Raw genomic sequence first — 19,790 nt, forward strand, 5'->3', positions numbered from 1 at the left:
ATGTATGTAGGTTTTACTATTGTGTTTGTGCATATAAATTACACGGGTTTTCAAGAGCTAGTTAATGTGACTATTGCTACAAGAATGTAAAAAGCAAGTGTGAAGGGAGTGCATATATACATATATATATATATATACACATTTTTGTATATGTGTAGTATATATATATACAGTGTGTGTATATATATATATATATATATATACATGTGTATATTTATACAGTGTGTATATATATATATATATATATATATATATATATATACATGTGTGTGGGTATAGTTAGATAATGGGCATAGGGTAAAGTGCCAATCAGCACAATAATATGAGAAAATCTATAAAAAAGATTGCAAGTCGTACTGTCTATGGAATATTTACATATATGTATATATATATATATATATATATATATATATTTTATTTTATTTTATTTTTCATATACTCCCTTATATTCATGTATACATAGGAAATGAAAGGTATTCATATTCAGGTGAAAAGTAACAGGGTTTTCTTTATAATGTAAATTGTTGATTAAAACACATTCTTAATAATACTGTGGATTTTTTCCATCTTATTAAATGCGTCATTTTGTTAAACTGCTCTATCAATCTGTGGCATAAAGTTGGTGTGTATATATTATATATTTATTAACTACACCTATTTTTCAATTCGGTTTATACAATGATGCACTGCATTTGTTCACCTAGTCGTTATTTATGTCTATAGCCTATAACTGCACCTATTCAAGTATTTTAACTCTTGAGATGTCTTTGTATTTGCTCTTTTCCTGTGGCTCCTTCATCTACAGAGCATCCATTAGCCCCCTTTGTATTTCTGCGCACAGTATGACAGTTGCACCATGTGTCCATACGTTTTCCGAGTGCTGAGTGTGTGCCCCGGCATTGTCCTCTGTGACCTTGGCACACGTTCTAGAATAAAGAAGATTCCAATTTATTTTCTACTGTCTTACAAAAACCCCTCCTATCCCCAAAATACACTATTATCCTAATTTTTTTTTTTATTTTGTTCATTCACTTTTTATAGATTCACAGTTTCTGTATTTTTTCTAAGTAAATCTATTTTTGCTGACCCTGCACCCTTGTGACATTTTTTTCTCTGGATTTCATATTCGTTGTCATTATTCCCTTCTATTCATCTCAATCAGTATGCCTTTGCCCCCTTTTAATTCACAATCCATTAGTTTGGAGCCCATATTTCCTCCCCTCTCTCTCCTCCTGTTGATTTAATTTCCACATCCCTCTTTCCCTGTAACCTGCTCATAGTAAATGTCACCTCAATAATGACTTTCCCTCCTTCCCCAGAGAAAACACACTGGTGCCCACATCTCCGACAAAAAAAAAAGAAAGAAAACCCTTTAAAAGTTGACACACTGCCTGAGGCTAGCAAGAAAATGTGCTGTTCTCCTAATCCTTGCTGTTCTTTGTAACTCTCCTCCCAGCTCTGCACCATTCATGCTCCCTGTGTCCTGTCCCAGTCATTTGCCAAATTAACCTTAAATGCTGCAGCCACAAAGGGAGCAGGTTGGGGGGGACACATCCAGCCTGTCCTGCTCGGAAAAGCCCACCGGTCTCATGCTGGGAGGGCAGAAAGGAACTAATGCAGACATGCAAGGGAATTATACATGCATTAAACATAGGCAGGGAGAACACAGGGGCAGAGGGGGAGATGGAGGAGGGTGGAGGAAGGGGGCAAAGAAACTACACAGGGACAATCCAGGAGATATTTGTAGAAAAGGTTAGATGAATAGATTAACACACAGGGTGATAAATAAGCTACAGTCCATGTATATGTATGTATGAGTCTAAAATGATATCACATAGACATATATACAAGCATGATAGATCTGAAGAAACATATGGACATGGAGACTGTGTGTGTGTGAGTGTGTTACCCATCTTCGTGTGCACATATTTCATGTGTGTGTGTATGCGGGTGTGTGTGCGTTTGTGTGTGTGTGTGTGTGTGTGTAATCTATCTTCGTGTGCACATATTTCGTGTGTGTGTGTGTGTGTGTGTGTGTGTGTGTGTGTGTGTGTGTGTGTGTGTGTGTGTGTGTGTGTGTGTGTGTGTTTTACCCATCTTCGTGTGCACATATTGTGTGTGTGTGTGTGTGTGTGTGCTACCCATCTTCGTCTTTGTGTGCACATATTTCGTGTGTGTGTGTGTGTGTGTGTGTGTGCTACCCATCTTCGTCTTCGTGTGCACATATTTCGTGTGTGTGTGCGTTTGCGCGTGTGCGTGTGTGTAATCTATCTTCGTGTGCACATATTTCATACATGTATGCATACAGGGTGTGTGTGTGCAAATTATATGTATGCATCTACACTCTGTAAATATCTGGCACTATATTCACACTATATACACATATATCTTCATATGTATGTATAAACAAATATACAGCCTGAATATATTGATATACATTCATTATATAGGTACCTGAGTGTGTACATGAAACACACATACATATTATATATATATATATATATATATATATATATACACACACACACATATACACATGGACATGCAGACAAAGATCCATGGATCCAGATACCAGTCACCATGTGTTGTCTGGATATATACATATTGGAGTACATATTCACACAGACCATGCATACATTGATATATAGAAGTTGATATATAGAAGAAGGGCGTCCATGGACCCCCGGACAATAGGTGATTATTACATGTGAGCAGGCGGCCCGGTGCAGCGGGTGAGAGTGCAGCGGCCGTAAAGCACGGTCGGGTCCGCTCCTACGGGACGCATAAAGCGGGAGCGGCTCATTGAATCCATCAGGCGCTGTCCGCGGTGCTGCAATAAATTCTCGCTGATTAATTCGCAGCCACTTGCAGGAATACATTGTTGCAGGAATACATTGTTGCAGCCTCAACGTGTTGCTTTTGTTGGAAGTAAAATCTCCTCAGAGGCGAGATAAGGATCGGATCCCGCAGTGTAATCCCCCCACTATCACTATCCCTGTGGGCAGCATGCCCCACTAGTGCCCATGATTGTGGTCACTGACCATGCTGCTCCTGTCTGCATAGACCCCCGCCACATTCTGCAGTCGCCCACTACACCCATCCCCAATGCTCTGTTCCTAGAAAGCAGAGGCTTACCTCCTGTGTGCGCCTCCAGGGTGCTGTCAGGGCTCCAGTAGAACAGGTATCCAAAGTTTAAAACCAACACTATTAGGCTGGGTATGGGGTTACATTGGCAGCAGGTGTTAGGGCATGAAGGAAAGAAGTAGGGTTTGGTGGGATTTCTCAGCTTCCCACCAGTAATCTGTGCACTATGGTTAGTCCACTCCCACACCCCACCCCAACTACTGTAGATGGTGAGTGGGCTAAAGCTGCAGGAGCCCCCTCAGCAAATAAAATGAAACATTAATGGCACCAGAGTGTCCCCCCACCCCATCCATGTGCCTGGCCCTCCCTCTGCAGCTGGGCTCTGCACCCATCTCCCCTTCTTCCAGGGTTACATGCCTGTTGGGGTAATGGATTGTAAATCGCTTCCAGCTATCAGTTTGGCCATTCCTGCTAGACACCCACCGATATTTATCACATGCCTGGAGAAGTCCAGTGTCTAATGGGTTAACTCCACACATTTCTATTCACCTTATTCATCATTCCTTCCAGGAAGCGATATAAATAATTGATTTTGTTACCAGATTTTAATTTCTCGACAGCTTAGAATACTCCAGAGAGAGAAAAATAGGCAGCAGTGTAATAAGGGTGTGGGTATGAATATACATAGGCAGCTCCGCTAGCTCCATGCCTGCTGCCTGCCATCTTCATGTGCTTTCTATCCTTCTAGCTAGAACAGTGCATGTGTCTATACAGATCAGCTGGTGGCTATCTATCTATCTATCTATCTATCTATCTATCTATCTATCTATCTATCTATCTATCTATCTATTATCCTATCTATCTATCTATCTATCTATCTATCTATCTATCTATCTATCTATCTATCTATCTATCTATCTATCTATCTATCATCCTATCTATCTATCTATCTATCTATCTATCTATCTATCTATCTATCTATCTATCTATCTATCTATCTATCTATCTATCTATCTATCATCCTATCTATCTATCTATCTATCTATCTATCTATCTATCTATCTATCTATCTATCTATCTATCTATCTATCTATCTATCTATCTATTATCCTATCTATCTATCTATCTATCTATCTATCTATCTATCTATCTATCTATCTATTATCCTATCTATCTATCTATCTATCTATCTATCTATCTATCTATCTATCTATCTATCTATCTATCTATCTATCTATCATCCTATCTATCTATCTATCTATCTATCTATCTATCTATCTATCTATCTATCTATCTATCTATCTATCTATCTATCTATCTATCTATCATCCTATCTATCTATCTATCTATCTATCTATCTATCTATCTATCTATCTATCTATCTATCTATCTATCTATCTATCTAAAGTATTTATCATCTACCACTGCGCAGCAAAGTAAAATCTAAAATATTATTGACAGCTGAAATGGACAGGATTGGATTCAGAGCTCACTGAAGGGGAATGTTTTTGCATATATACTGGTTTAAAATACAATAGATCAGGCTGATTATTATCGTCATCTTCATTGTCGTCGTCGTCGTCGTCATGGTAGAACACTATAGTGATCAGTGAACAAGCAACATGTAAGGCTCCTTGTTATACATTACATGCTTTGTTTTTATAGTCTATTCAATCTAAGCTACTGCATGTTGTCTGCTAAGTCATACAGCCTATGCTATACAGGTTGTTTTTCTACAGGTGGTGCTGCACAGGTTTTGATAAACAGCCTATGCTATACAGATTGTTTTTCTACAGGTGGTGCTGCAAAGGTTTTGATATGCAGCCTATGCTATTACAGGTTGTTTTTCTACAGGTGGTGCTGCACAGGTTTTGATATGCAGCCTATGCTATACAGGTTGTTTTTCTACAGGTGGTGCTGCACAGGTTTTGATATGCAGCCTATGCTATACAGATTGTTTTTCTACAGGTGGTGATGCACAGGTTTTGATATACAGCCTATGCTATACAGGTTGTTTTTCTACAGGTGGTGCTGCACAGGTTTTGATATACAGCCTATGCTATACAGGTTGTTTTTCTACAGGTGGTGCTGCACAGGTTTTGATATGCAGCCTATGCTATACAGATTGTTTTTCTACAGGTGGTGATGCACAGGTTTTGATATGCAGCCTATGCTATACAGGTTGTTTTTCTACAGGTGGTGCTGCACAGGTTTTGATATGCAGCCTATGCTATACAGGTTGTTTTTCTACAGGTGGTGCTGCACAGTTTTTGATATGCAGCCTATGCTATACAGGTTGTTTTTCTACAGGTGGTGCTGCACAGGTTTTGATATACAGCCTATGCTATACAGGTTGTTTTTCTACAGGTGGTGCTGCACAGGTTTTGAAATGCAGCCTATGGTATACAGGTTGTTTTTCTACAGGTGGTACTGCACAGGTTTTCATATACAGCCTATGGTATACAGGTTGTTTTTCTGCAGGCTGTGCTGCACAGGTTTTGATATACAGCCTATGCTATACAGGTTGTTTTTCTACAGGTGGTGCTGCACAGGTTTTGATATACAGCCTATGCTATTACAGGTTGTTTTTCTACAGGTGGTGCTGCACAGGTTTTGATATGCAGCCTATGCTATGCAGGTTGTTTTTCTACAGGCTGTGCTGCACAGGTTTTGATATACAGCCTATGCTATACAGGTTGTTTTTCTACAGGTGGTGCTGCACAGTTTTTGATATGCAGCCTATGCTATACAGGTTGTTTTTCTACAGGTGGTGCTGCACAGGTTTTGATATACAGACTATGCTATGGAGGTTGTTTTTCTACAGGCTGTGCTGCACAGGTTTTGATATACAGACTATGCTATATAGGTTGTTTTTCAACAGGCTGCGCTGCACAGGTTTTAATATGCAGCCAATGCTATACAGGATGTTTTTCTACAGGTGGTGCTGCACAGGTTTTAATATACAGCCTATGGTATAGAAGTTGTTTTTCTGCAGGCGGTGCTGCACAGGTTTTGATATACAACCTATGCTATATGGGTTGTTTATCTACAGGCTGTACAGGTATTGATATACAGCCTATGCTATACAGGTATACAGGTTGTTTTTCTACAGGTAGTGCTGCACAGGTTTTTATATACAGCCTATGGTATACAGGTTGTTTTTCTACAGACGGTGCTGCACAGGTTTTGATATGCAGCCTATGCTATGCAGGTTGTTTTTCTACAGGTGTTGCTGCACAGGTTTTGATATACAGCCTATGCTATGCAGGTTGTTTTTCTACAGGCTGTGCTGCACAGGTTTTGATATACAGCCTATGCTATATGGGTTGTTTATCTACAGGCTGTACTGTACAGGTATTGATATACAGCCTATGCTATATAGGTTGTTTTCCTACTGGCTGTGCTGCACAGGTTTTGATATACAGACTATGCTATGCAGGTTGTTTTTCTACAGGCTGTGCTGCACAGGTTTTGATATACAGACTATGCTATATAGGTTGTTTTCCTACTGGCTGTGCTGCACAGGTTTTAATATGCAGCCAATGCTATGCAGGATGTTTTTCTACAGGTGGTGCTGCACAGGTTTTGATATGCAGCCTATGGTGTACAGGTTGTTTTTCTACAGGTGGTACTGCACAGGTTTTTTTATATACAGCCTATGGTATACAGGTTGTTTTTCTACAGGGGGTGCTGCACAGGTTTTGATATGCAGCCTATGCTATACAGGTTGTTTTTCTACAGGTGGTGCTGCACAGGTTTTAATATGCAGCTTATGGTATACAAGTTGTTTTTCTACAGGCGGTGCTGCACAGGTTTTGATATACAACCTATGCTTTATGGGTTGTTTATCTACAGGCTGTACTGTACAGGTATTGATATACAGCCTATGCTATACAGGTATACAGGTTGTTTTTCTACAGGTAGTGCTGCACAGGTTTTTATATACAGCCTATGGTATACAGGTTGTTTTTCTACAGACGGTGCTGCACAGGTTTTGATATGCAGCCTATGCTATTACAGGTTGTTTTTCTACAGGTGGTGCTGTAAGGTTTTGATATACAGCCTATGCTATACAGGTTGTTGTTCTACAGGTGGTGCTGTCAGGTTTTGATATACAGCCTATGCTATACAGGTTGTTTTTCTACAGGTGGCGATGCACAGGTTTTGACATACAGCCTATGGTATACAGGTTGTTTTTCTACAGGTGGTGCTGCACAGGTTTTCAAATACAGCCTATTGTATACAGGTTGTTTTTCTACAGGCGGTGCTGCACAGGTTTTGATATACAGCCTATGCTATACAGGTTGTTTTTCTACAGGTGGTGCTGCACAGGTTTTTATATACAGCCTATGCTATTACAGGTTGTTTTTCTACAGGTGGTGCTGTCAGGTTTTGATATACAGCCTATGGTATACAGGTTGTTTTTATACAGGCGGTGCTGCACAGGTTTTGATATATAGCCTATGCTATACAGGTTGTTTTTCTACAGGCTGTGCTGCACAGGTTTGGATATACAGTCTATGGTATACAGGTTGTTTTTCTACAGGCAATGCTGCACAGGTTTTGATATGCAGCCTATGCTATACAGGTTGTTTTTCTGCAGGCTGTGCTGCACAGGTTTTGATATGCAGCCTATGCTATACAGGTTGTTTTTCTACAGGCGGTGCTGCACAGGTTTTGATATGCACCCTATGCTATACAGGTTGTTTTTCTACAGGCTTTGCTGCACAGGTTTTGATATACAGCCTATGCCATACAGGTTGTTTTTCTACAGGCTGTGCTGCACAGGTTTTGATATACAGCCTATGCCATACAAGTTGTTTTTTTTTTTACAGATGGTGCTGCACAGGATTTGATATGCAGGTTATGCTATACAGGTTGTTTTTCTACAGGCGGTGCTGCACAGGTTTTGATATACTGCCTATGCTAAATGGGTTGTTTATCTACAGGCTGTACTGTACAGGTATTGATATACAGCCTATGCCATACAAGTTTTTTTTTTTTTTTTACAGATGGTGCTGCACAGGTTTTGTTATGCAGGCTATGCTATACAGGTTGTTTCTCTACAGGCAGTGTTGTACAGGTTTTGATATGCAGCCTATGCTATACCGCTTGTTTTCTACAGGCTGTGCTACACAGGTTTTGATATACAGCCTATGCCATACAAGTTTTTTTTTTTTTTTTACAGATGGTGCTGTACAGGTTTTGATATGCAGGCTATGCTATACAGGTTGTTTTTCTACAGGCGGTGCTGAACAGATTTTGATATACAGCCTATGCTATACAGGATGTTTTTCTACAGGCTGTGCTGCACAGGTTTTGATATACAGCCTATGCTATATGGGTTGTTTATCTACAGGCTGTACTGTACAGGTATTGATATACAGCCTATGCTATACCGGTTGTTTTTCTACAGGCTGTGCTGCACAGGTTTTGATATGCAGCGTATGCTATACAGTTTGTTTTTCTTCAGGTTGTGCTGCACAGGTTTTGATATGAAGACACAAAAGAGAATAGTAAAACCAAAAACACTCAGTTTGAAAAAATGTTGCAGTAATCTGCAAGTGCTAGTAAAAGATGTAAAAAACAGGGTATTTGGTTGATACGTTTTTTTGCAAAAAATGTATACTAAGCTGCTCTACCAATCTTCACGGTATACCCATATCAGAGCAGTCCTAACTAATGTATGCAATCCCTATCTGATGTATTTAAAAACCTGATCATCTGTATATAACCTGTGTGAACAGGGTTCAGAGAGGAAAAATCCATGTGTGCATACAGGGTAGAACAGCTTTTGTGCAGATAGCCCAAGAGGAGTGGTGGAACTCCCCAGTCTTGTAGACACAAGAGAACAATTATGGAAACAGGAACACATGGGCTACTTGCACAGTGAACAAGTCTGTATGATCATGTTCACACACCACCAAGAAACCTGAAGACACAAAAGAGAATAGTAAAACCAAAAACACTCAGTTTGAAAAAATGTTGCAGTAATCTGCAAGTGCTAGTAAAAGATGTAAAAAACAGGGTATTTGGTTGATACGTTTTTGCAAAAAATGTATACTAAGCTGCTCTACCAATCTTCACGGTATACCCTTATCAGAGCAGTCCTAACTAATGTATGCAATCCCTATCTGATGTATTTAAAAACCTGATCATCTGTATATAACCTGTGTGAACAGGGTTCAGAGAGGAAAAAATCCATGTGTGCATACAGGGTAGAACAGCTTTTGTGCAGATAGCCCAAGAGGAGTGGTGGAACTCCCCAGTCTTGTAGACACAAGAGAACAATTATGGAAACAGGAACACATGGGCTACTTGCACAGTGAACAAGTAGCCCAATCCTCTTGGGCTATCTGCACAAAAGCTGTTCTACCCTGTATGCACACATGGATTTTTTCCTCTCTGAACCCTGTTCACACAGGTTATATACAGATGATCAGGTTTTTAAATACATCAGATAGGGATTGCATACATTAGTTAGGACTGCTCTGATAAGGGTATACCGTGAAGATTGGTAGAGCAGCTTAGTATACATTTTTTGCAAAAAACGTATCAACCAAATACCCTGTTTTTTACATCTTTTACTAGCACTTGCAGATTACTGCAACATTTTTTCAAACTGAGTGTTTTTGGTTTTACTATTCTCTTTTGTGTCTTCAGGTTTCTTGGTGGTGTGTGAACATGATCATACAGACTTGTTCACTGTGCAAGTAGCCCATGTGTTCCTGTTTACAGGTTTTGATATGCAGCCTATGCTATACATGTTGTTTTTCTACAGGCTGTGCTGCACAGGTTTTGATATGCAGCGTATGCTATACAGGTTGTTTTTCTTCAGGTGGTGCTGCACAGGTTTTGATATGCAGCCTATGCTATACAGGTTGTTTTTCTACAGGCTGTGCTGCACAGGTTTTGATATACAGCCTATGCCATACAAGTTGTTTTTTTTTACAGACGGTGCTGCACAGGTTTTGATATGCAGTACAGCTTATGCTATACACGATGTTTTTCTACAGGCGGTGCTGCACAGGTTTTGATATGCAGCCTATGCTATATGGGTTGTTTATCTACAGGCTGTGCTGTACAGGTATTGATATACAGCCTATGCTATACAGGTTGCTTTTCTACAGGTGGTGCTGTCAGGTTTTGATATACAGCCTATGCTATACAGGTTGTTTTTCTACAGGTGTTGCTGCACAGGTTTTGATATGCAGCCTATGCTATACATGTTGTTTTTCTACAGGCTGTGCTGCACAGGTTTTGATATGCAGCGTATGCTATAAAGGTTGTTTTTCTTCAGGTGGTGCTGCACAGGTTTTGATATGCAGCCTATGCTATAAAGGTTGTTTTTCTACAGGCTGTGCTGCACAGGTTTTGATATACAGCCTATGCCATACAAGTTGTTTTTTTTTACAGACGGTGCTGCACAGGTTTTGATATGCAGCCTATGCTATACAGGTTGTTTTTCTACAGGCGGTGCTGCACAGATTTTGATATACAGCCTGTGATATACAGCAAAAAACAAATCAACCAAATACTCTGTTTTTTACATCTTTTACTAGAACTTGAGGATTACTGTGATTTTTCTAAACTGAGTGTTTTTGGTTCTACTATGCTCTTTTGTGTCTTCAAGTTTCTTGGTGGTGTGTGAACATGTTCCTATAGACTTGTTCACTGTGCAAGTAGCCCATGTGTTTCTGTTTCCATAATTGTTCTCTTGTGTCTACAAGACTGGGGAGTTCCACCACTCCTCTTGGGCTATCTGTAAAAAAGCTGTTCCACTCAGCATGTCCACATGGACTTTTCCTCTCTGAACCCTGTTCGCACAGGTAATATACAGATGATCAGGTTTTTAAATACATCAGATAGGGATTGCATACATCAGTTAGGACTGCTCTGATATGGGTATACCTTGACGATTGGTGGAATAGCTTAGCATACATTTTTTGCAAAAAATGTATCAACCAAATACCCTGTTTTTTACATCTTTTACTAGCACTTGCAGATTATTGTGTTTTTTGAAACTGAGTGTTTTTAGTTCTACTATGCTCTTTTGTGTCTTCAAGTTTCTTGGTGGTGTGTGAACATGTTCCTACAGACTTGTTCACTGTGCAAGCAGCCCATGTGTTTCTGTTTCCTATGCTATACAGGTAGTTTTTCTACAGGCGGTGCTACACAGGTTTTGATATACAGGCTATGCTGTATGGGTTGTTTATCTACAGGCTGTGCTGTACAGATATTGATATACAGCCTATGCTATACAGGTTGTTTTTCTACAGGCTGTGCTGCACAGGTTTTGATATACAGCCTATGCCATACAAGTTGTTTTTTTTTTTCTTACAGACGGTGCTGCACAGGTTTTGATATGCAGCCTATGCTGTACAGGTTGTTTTTCTAAAGGCGGTGGTGCACAGATTTTGATATACAGTACAGCCTATGCTATACAGGATGTTTTTCTACAGGCGGTGCTGCACAGGTTTTGATATGCAGTCTATGCTATATGGGTTGTTTATCTACAGGCTGTGCTGTACAGGTATTGATATACAGCCTATGCTATACAGGTTGCTTTTCTACAGGTGGTGCTGTCAGGTTTTGATATACAGCCTATGCTATACAGGTTGTTTTTCTACAGGTGTTGCTGCACAGGTTTTGTAATGCAGCCTATGCCATACAAGTTGTTTTTTTTGTTTTTTTTACAGACAATGCTGCACAGGTTTTGTTGTTTTCTACTGGCAGTGCTATACAGGTTTTGATATACAGGCCGTGTTATGACTGTTGTGTTATAATGACTGTTCTATGGTGTACTGTCGGGACTCTACTGATTGAGCTATAAAGATGCATAAACATCATGCAAGTCATAGGAAAATAAAGATGCCATTAATCTGTGCTTAGAAAAGAAAAAAAGAAATTTTAATAGTAAATTTCTGTTGGTTCCATTAGTCTAATCTCACTTAAGATTAGTAACTTCTGATCCTAAAAATTGCATTTTCTGTATGAGTCTAGCGTTACCAGCAGCATTTCAATGTAGACTTATGATGAAGTAGTCCAATAGTCAGCATATTCTATGTGAAATAAAATGCATGGGAACCTTAGGAAAGGCAAAGTGACACTGACACCACTAAGAATCATAAACTTTGATCTGTAGAGCCACAGCCTGCAGAAAACTGCTGTATATATAAGTTCCACCAAATGATCATCACTGTAAAACATTGACATAGCTATAGTGGGGTCAATGGGCCAGCTGCCTGAAAAGAGGAGCCAATAAGCTATACTGTCAATTAAAATTAAAATAATATACTATTATACCTAGCATAAAGCAATGCATTACACAAAAAGTCATTCTTTGCTTTTTCAATCCCTTTGTTATACACCGTGCTCTGCATTAGCCATAACACAATCTTTCAGTTTTGCCAGTGTTTCTTTAGGAAGGTCAAAGATACAAAAGATTTAGCCATGATTAAATGACATGGGACATTCTGTCTTATTTGTTACTAGATGGTGGCCCGATTCTAACGCATCGTCGCGTAGTATATTGCCCAGCCACGTAGTATATTGCCCAGCCACGTAGTATATTGCACAGCCCACATAGTATATTGCCCAGCCACGTAGTATATTGCCCAGTCACGTAGTATATTGCCCAGTCACGTAGTATATTGCACAGCCCACGTAGTACAGTATATTGCCCAGCCACGTAGTATATTGCCCAACCACGTAGTATATTGCCCAGTCACGTAGTATATTGCCCAGCCACGTAGTATATTGCCCAGTGACATAGTATATTGCCCAGGGACGTAGTATATGGCCCATTTACGTAGTATATTGCCCAGTGACATAATATATTGCCCAGTCACGTAGCATATTGCCCAGTCACGTAGTATATTGCCCAGTGATGTAGTATGCAGCACAGAGCTACGTAGTATATTGCACAGTGACGTAGTATACAGCACAGAGCCACATAGTATATTGCACAGCGACGTAGTATACAGCACAGAGCCACGTAGTATATTGCCCAGCCGCGTAGTATATTGGCCAGTCAGGTAGTATATTGCCCAGCTACGTAGTATATTGCCCAACCACGTATGTCACAGGTTAAAAAATAAAAAATAAACATATACTCACCTTCCGAGGGCCCCTTGTAGTTCGGTCACATAACCGTGACGTCATGGCAGGTCCTTCTCGCGCAGGAGCGCAGGACCTGTGATGACATCGCGGTCTCATGACCGTGACATCATGGCAGGTCTTTCTCGCACAGGCGCGCAGGGCCTGTGATGACGTCGCAGTCACATGACCGTGACGTCATGGCAGGTCCTTCTCCCATACCATCCTTGGCACCGGAACCTGCCGCTTGCATGGAGCAGTCACCGGAGCATCGCGAAAGGTGAGTATATAAGGATTTTTTATTTTTTTAAATTATTTTTAACATTAGATGTTTTTACTATTAACGCTGCATAGGCAGCATCAATAGTAAAAACTTGGTCACACAGGGTTAATAGCGGCGGTAACGGAGTGAGTTACCCGTGGCATAACGCGGTCCGTTACCGCTGGCATTAACCCTGTGTGAGCGGTGACTGCGGGGAGTATGGAACGGGTGCTGGGCGCTGACTACAGGGGAGGGACTAATTGGACTGTGGCCGTCGCTGATTGGTCGTGGCAGCCATGACAGGCAGCTGGCGAGACCAATCAGCGACTTAGATTCCATGACAGACAGAGGCCGCGACCAATGAATATCCGTGACAGACAGAAGGACAGACAGACAGAAAGACGGAAGTGACCCTTAGACAATTATATAGTAGATTATGACATACAATAACATTTTGCAATAATAAATACCTAAACAATTAATGGATCAAATAAGGCTTTCAGCTTTTCAGTGATTTATCTAATAATTATTACTCCAGTTATAATCATTTTGGTACAATTGATGGTTGTACAGTATGGTTGAATTTTTATATCCTTAACATCCATGACCACCCCGATTGTTTCAATGAGAGGCATATACAGGTCCTTCTCAAAAAATTAGCATATAGTGTTAAATTTCATTATTTACCATAATGTAATGATTACAATTAAACTTTCATATATTATAGATTCATTATCCACCAACTGAAATTTGTCAGGTCTTTTATTGTTTTAATACTGATGATTTTGGCATACAACTCCTGATAACCCAAAAAACCTGTCTCAATAAATTAGCATATTTCACCCATCCAATCAAATAAAAGTGTTTTTTAATAACAAACAAAAAACCCAACAAATAATAATGTTCAGTTATGCACTCAATACTTGGTCGGGAATCCTTTGGCAGAAATGACTGCTTCATTGCGGCGTGGCATGGAGGCAATCAGCCTGTGACACTGCTGAGATGTTATGGAGGCCCAGGATGCTTCAATAGCGGCCTTAAGCTCATCCAGAGTGTTGGGTCTTGCGTCTCTCAACTTTCTCTTCACAATATCCCACAGATTCTCTATGGGGTTCAGGTCAGGAGAGTTGGCAGGCCAATTGAGCACAGTAATACCATGGTCAGTAAACCATTTACCAGTGGTTTTGGCACTGTGAGCAGGTGCCAGGTCGTGCTGAAAAATGAAATCTTCATCTCCATAAAGCATTTCAGCCGATGGAAGCATGAAGTGCTCCAAAATCTCCTGATAGCTAGCTGCATTGACCCTGCCCTTGATGAAACACAGTGGACCAACACCAGCAGCTGACATGGCACCCCACACCATCACTGACTGTGGGTACTTGACACTGGACTTCAGGCATTTTGGCATTTCCTTCTCCCCAGTCTTCCTCCAGACTCTGGCACCTTGATTTCCGAATGACATGCAAAATTTGCTTTCATCAGAAAAAAGTACTTGGGACCACTTAGCAACAGTCCAGTGCTGCTTCTCTGTAGCTCAAAAGTGGCTTTACCTGGGGAATGCGGCACCTGTAGCCCATTTCCTGCACACGCCTGTGCACGGTGGCTCTGGATGTTTCCACACCAGACTCAGTCCACTGCTTCCTCAGGTTCCCCAAGGTCTGGAATCGGTCCTTCTCCACAATCTTCCTCAGGGTCCGGTCTCCTCTTCTCGTTGTACAGCGTTTTCTGCCACATTGTTTCCTTCCAACAGACCATTGAAGTGCCTTGATACAGCACTCTGGGAACAGCCTATTTGTTGAGAAATTTCTTTCTGGGTCTTACCCTCTTGCTTGAGGGTGTCAATGATGGCCTTCTTGACATCTGTCAGGTCGCTAGTCTTACCCATGATGGGGGTTTTGAGTAATGAACCAGGCAGGGAGTTTATAAAAGCCTCAGGTATCTTTTGCATGTGTTTAGAGTTAATTAGTTGATTCAGAAGATTAGGGTAATAGGTCGTTTAGAGAACCTTTTCTTGATATGCTAATTTATTGAGACAGGTTTTTTGGGTTATCAGGAGTTGTATGCCAAAATCATCAGTATTAAAACAATAAAAGACCTGACAAATTTCAGTTGGTGGATAATGAATCTATAATATATGAAAGTTTAATTGTAATCATTACATTATGGTAAATAATGAAATTTAACACTATATGCTAATTTTTTGAGAAGGACCTGTATTGTCTCTTCGCCACATGATTAGCTGATTCATCATGTCCTTGTCTGATCATTACTTTGAGTAGCGTGCTAATAGTACATGTATTCTCACTGATGCCTATGCAGAATGCTGCTCTTTGTGTCATCTACTGGTTATGTGCGGGGAACGCCCAATGTGTATGAATATGTTACTCGGAGCATACTGTACGCGTACATCTGATATCTACTCTCTCATGCAGAAAATAAGCAGATCTGCAAACTGTCCGCTCTGCGCTTAGCTCTAGGGATCTGAGACTCAACAACGTAATACGTAATTCCTTCTTTTTCACACCTGAGTAATCTGGTGCAGAATAGACGGGGGAGCATTAGTGGTACCAAGATGTACGAGATGATGAGAGTATCAGGCACAGACGTAGAGTGATGAAGAGAGAACTGGATGAAGAGATAGAAATCTTCAGAGATAAAAGCAATGTTGTATGAGAGAGTGAGGAGTGACAAAAGGAGGTTGATGCAAGTGATGTACAGCGAAGAAACAGGCGCATAAATGACTAAAGATCTGGCCATAAAGGTCTTATAGATTTTATTTTTATAAGTGCAATGATAGCTATAGCAACATCAATAAGATTCATTTTCGAACCTATCCTTTGGTTTTAAGGGCCACAATTTTTTTTTCGTTTTAGCTTTGCCGTGTTCAGACATCCAAACCTTCTCAAATTTTCTTGTTTTCCGCTATCATGCCTTTGCGTCTGAGTTTTGACACAGCTGGTGCAATTACATCACTAGATGGCATCTGCTGTGTCCAGTGTTAGACCACAGGCTGCACAGACTGGTCCAGTGCATCAGAAGAACGTGGCTAGGTGAGGTTTTTTTTTTAATCATCTTGTCAGACACTACATGTAGAGGTTGTAGTACCTTCTTAATGTGCATATGTGAGTTGGGGGACCATCACACTGAATATATAGGGGACTATAGGGCCACCATACATTGCATAATGGGATTAGGGACCATCATACTTTGTGGCTGCAGGGGCCCTCATACTAGTAGGAGGCCATTATACTGCATATAGGGGTACTGTGGGGGCATCATACTGGATATAGAGGGGCTATAGTGCCATCAAATTGCATGTAGATGGGTTTTGGGACCATTATACTCTGTGGGGGGGCTGTAGGGTCATTATACTGTGCATAAGGGGGTCATAGGAGCATCATACTGTGTGGGAGAACTGCTTGGTAACCATCATACTGGTAAAGAGGGATCATATTGTGTGAGGGGGTTGGGGACATCATACTGTGGGGACAACATACTGTGGGGTTCACTGTGGGTGCATTGTATTTTGTGTTGGAGAACTATATATAACTTTCCTGGGGTCACTCTCAGATCATCACATGTCGTGGAAAATTGTGTGTGGGAATTTACTGTGGGTGTATCAAACTTTATGGGACACAGGCATTTTGATGGCATCACACTATAGTAGGCCATAAAAGAAGTATTTTAGTGGGTGAAAATAGTAAGGGACTTCATTAGGGGCACAATTACTGTTTAATGTCCCTCTCCCTGTCTATAAAAGGTGGGAGGTATGCCTTTCTGTGATGGCACATACACTCCGTGACAGAAGTTATGTCGCTTATCCATGTTATGTAAATAAAAGCTTATAACCTGACGTTAAATTCATCTATTGGTTGTATAAATGATTCTTTTGAAAGCTGAAACCCTCCGAAATGTGGTTTAGGTTAATAAAATAAATTGGCATCAATGCAGAAATATTGATCAGTTAATGGACACAGAGTGGTCAGATTTTGGCAAGACAAAAGTTTTGTCGCCTGGTCATATAATGCACCCCTTCCTAGTTTACATCCTTACCTTTGTTCAGTAAATTATCAGTTAATTAGTGTGTGTGTGTATAAAAAAAAACCCAGCACCCCAGACCTTTACTTGAACTGCAACTTGAGCTCTGACAACAAGTCAAAAATCCACCCTGCGACCAAAGCCTGTATTATCAAGAGGCTGAAGACCAGATCCACTGCAGAGGTGGCTGGCACCTATAATGTGTCTCGGCATCAAGTACAAAGAATTAAAAAACGATTAGAAGAGATTGAGATGTGTTTGACAAGCCCAGGTCCGGTAGACCCCGCAAGACAACTGCTCAGGAGGAACGTTTGTTGGTTAGAAAATCCAAAACAAGCCCCTCCTCCACTGCAGCAGAGCTCCAACAGGCCTGGTCACCTCAAGTCCCTGTGTCAACAAGAACAGTTTGTAGGATTCTGTCTCGAAATGGCCTCCATGATTGAATCAGTGCCCAGAAGCCAGCACTAAACAAAACTCAAATAAAAACCGTGTGGCATTTGCAAAGTCCCACAGCCTGCTAAACAGATGGACGCTGGAAAAGTGGCAGAAGGTGGATTTCTCTGATGAAGAATCAGAATCTTCAGTAGAATTACACCACAGCCGCCGCAAGTACTGCAGGAGACCTACTGGAGCCTGTATGGATCCAAAATACACACACAGAAAACAGTTACCTTTGGTTGTGGAAAGATCATGGTTTGGGGTTACATTCAGTATGGGGGTGTGCAAAACATTTGCAAGGTGGAAGGCAATATCAATAGCCTAAAATATCAAGAAGTATTAGCTACCTGTTTTACTCCAAATCATAAAAGGGGTCAAATTCTGCAGCAGGATGGTGCTCCATCTCATACATCCATCTCTACAACAAAGTTCCTCCAGGCAAAAAAGATCAAGGTGCTCAAGGACTGGCCAGCCCAATCACCAGACATGAGCATCATTGAGCATGTTTGGGGTAGGATGAAAGCGGAAGCTTGGAAGACAAAACCAAAGAATCTAGATGAACTCTGGGAGGCATGTAAGACTGCATCCTTTGCTATTCCTGATGACTTCATTAATAACTTGTATGAATCATTGTTGAACCGCATGGATGCAGTCCTTCAAGCTCATGGACTCTAATAGCACCACAACTTAATTCACCGATGTTATGCAACATATATTTGTATTTTAAGTTAATTATTTGTTTGAATATCACATTACTTTCTGTTGGCAACAAAACTTTTGTCTTGCCAAAATCTGACTATTCTGTGTCCATTAACTGATCAATATTTCTGCATTGAAGCCAATTTATTTTATTAACCTAAACCACATTTCGGAGGGTTTCAGCTTTCAAAAGAATAATTTATACAGCCAATGAATTAATTTAACGTCAGGTTATAAGCTTTTATTTACATAACATGGATAAGCGACATAACTTCTGTCAGGGAGTGTATATGCCATGACTTCGCCCACTCCACAGAATCTTTTTTTTATTGCTAAGAAGGGGGCCCAAATAGGACTTTTTCAATAGGGTCTCATCATTTCTATGTTCTCCTTGTTTGATACCTTCATTTCATTCATGGCCAAAAGTGTTGGCACACTTGAAATTATTCCAGAAAATGAAGTATTTCTCCCAAAAGATTATTGAAATTACAGATATTTTGTTATACACATGTTTATTTCCTTTGTGTGTATTTGGACAATAGAAAAAAACAGATGAAAAAAGGCAAATTGGATAGAATTTTGCATAAAACAAGTGGTCAAACCCCTGGATGTTCAGGTACGGCAGGTTCGACCGAACAGTTAAAAAAAGTTCTGTTTGTGAACCAGAACAGTACCCAAACCCCAACTGGACTCCATTCAGATGAATGGGGGCCCTGAACATCTGTTGTTTGTCACACTGTCATCTTCATGAAAGCGCAGCAAACACTGCCTCTGGTCTGCAGTAAGATCATTACCGCTGGTCAGAGAGCTGCGGTTCCCGCGCTGTCAAATGACAGCGTGAGCTAGCAGCTGTGGCCAGCGATAACCAGACAAGTTAAAGCAGACAGCTGTGGGCTGGTATTCTTATGTTGGTAAGGGGCCATGGATATTGCCCCCCAGCCTAAAAATAAGCAGCCTGCAGCTGCCCCAGAAAAGGTGCACCTACAGTAATTGGTTTTCATCCTGGATGATGCCAAGATGCAACTGTCCAGGCTGAAAACCACGGGAAAATGAGCTTAGCATCAGTGACTAGTGGTGACATCATCAAGGTTAGCGCAGGTCACTGAGGCTGTGTTCCCAGCTCACTTCAGTGTGTGCCGGGCCAATGAACTGTGATGACATCAGTGAGATC

General features: G+C 40.8%; 1 protein-coding gene across 2 annotated transcripts in view; it reads right to left on the minus strand.

Annotated features, from left to right (window-relative positions):
• ISLR2 (immunoglobulin superfamily containing leucine rich repeat 2) overlaps window positions 1–19,790 on the minus strand; it is a 151,502-nt gene that overhangs the window by 110,567 nt on the left and 21,145 nt on the right. The window contains exon 1 of one of the 2 annotated variants that reach the window (XM_069765648.1): window positions 3,136–3,294. The exons of the other annotated variant lie outside the window; for it this stretch is intronic. The gene's annotated coding sequence lies outside the window, so the exon portion shown is untranslated. Of the gene's footprint in view, window positions 1–3,135; window positions 3,295–19,790 lie in introns of those variants that run through there. 2 annotated transcript variants of the gene reach the window in all.

This window comes from Ranitomeya imitator, chromosome 4, assembly GCF_032444005.1.
Source record: "Ranitomeya imitator isolate aRanImi1 chromosome 4, aRanImi1.pri, whole genome shotgun sequence".
Classification (NCBI taxonomy): domain Eukaryota; kingdom Metazoa; phylum Chordata; class Amphibia; order Anura; family Dendrobatidae; genus Ranitomeya; species Ranitomeya imitator.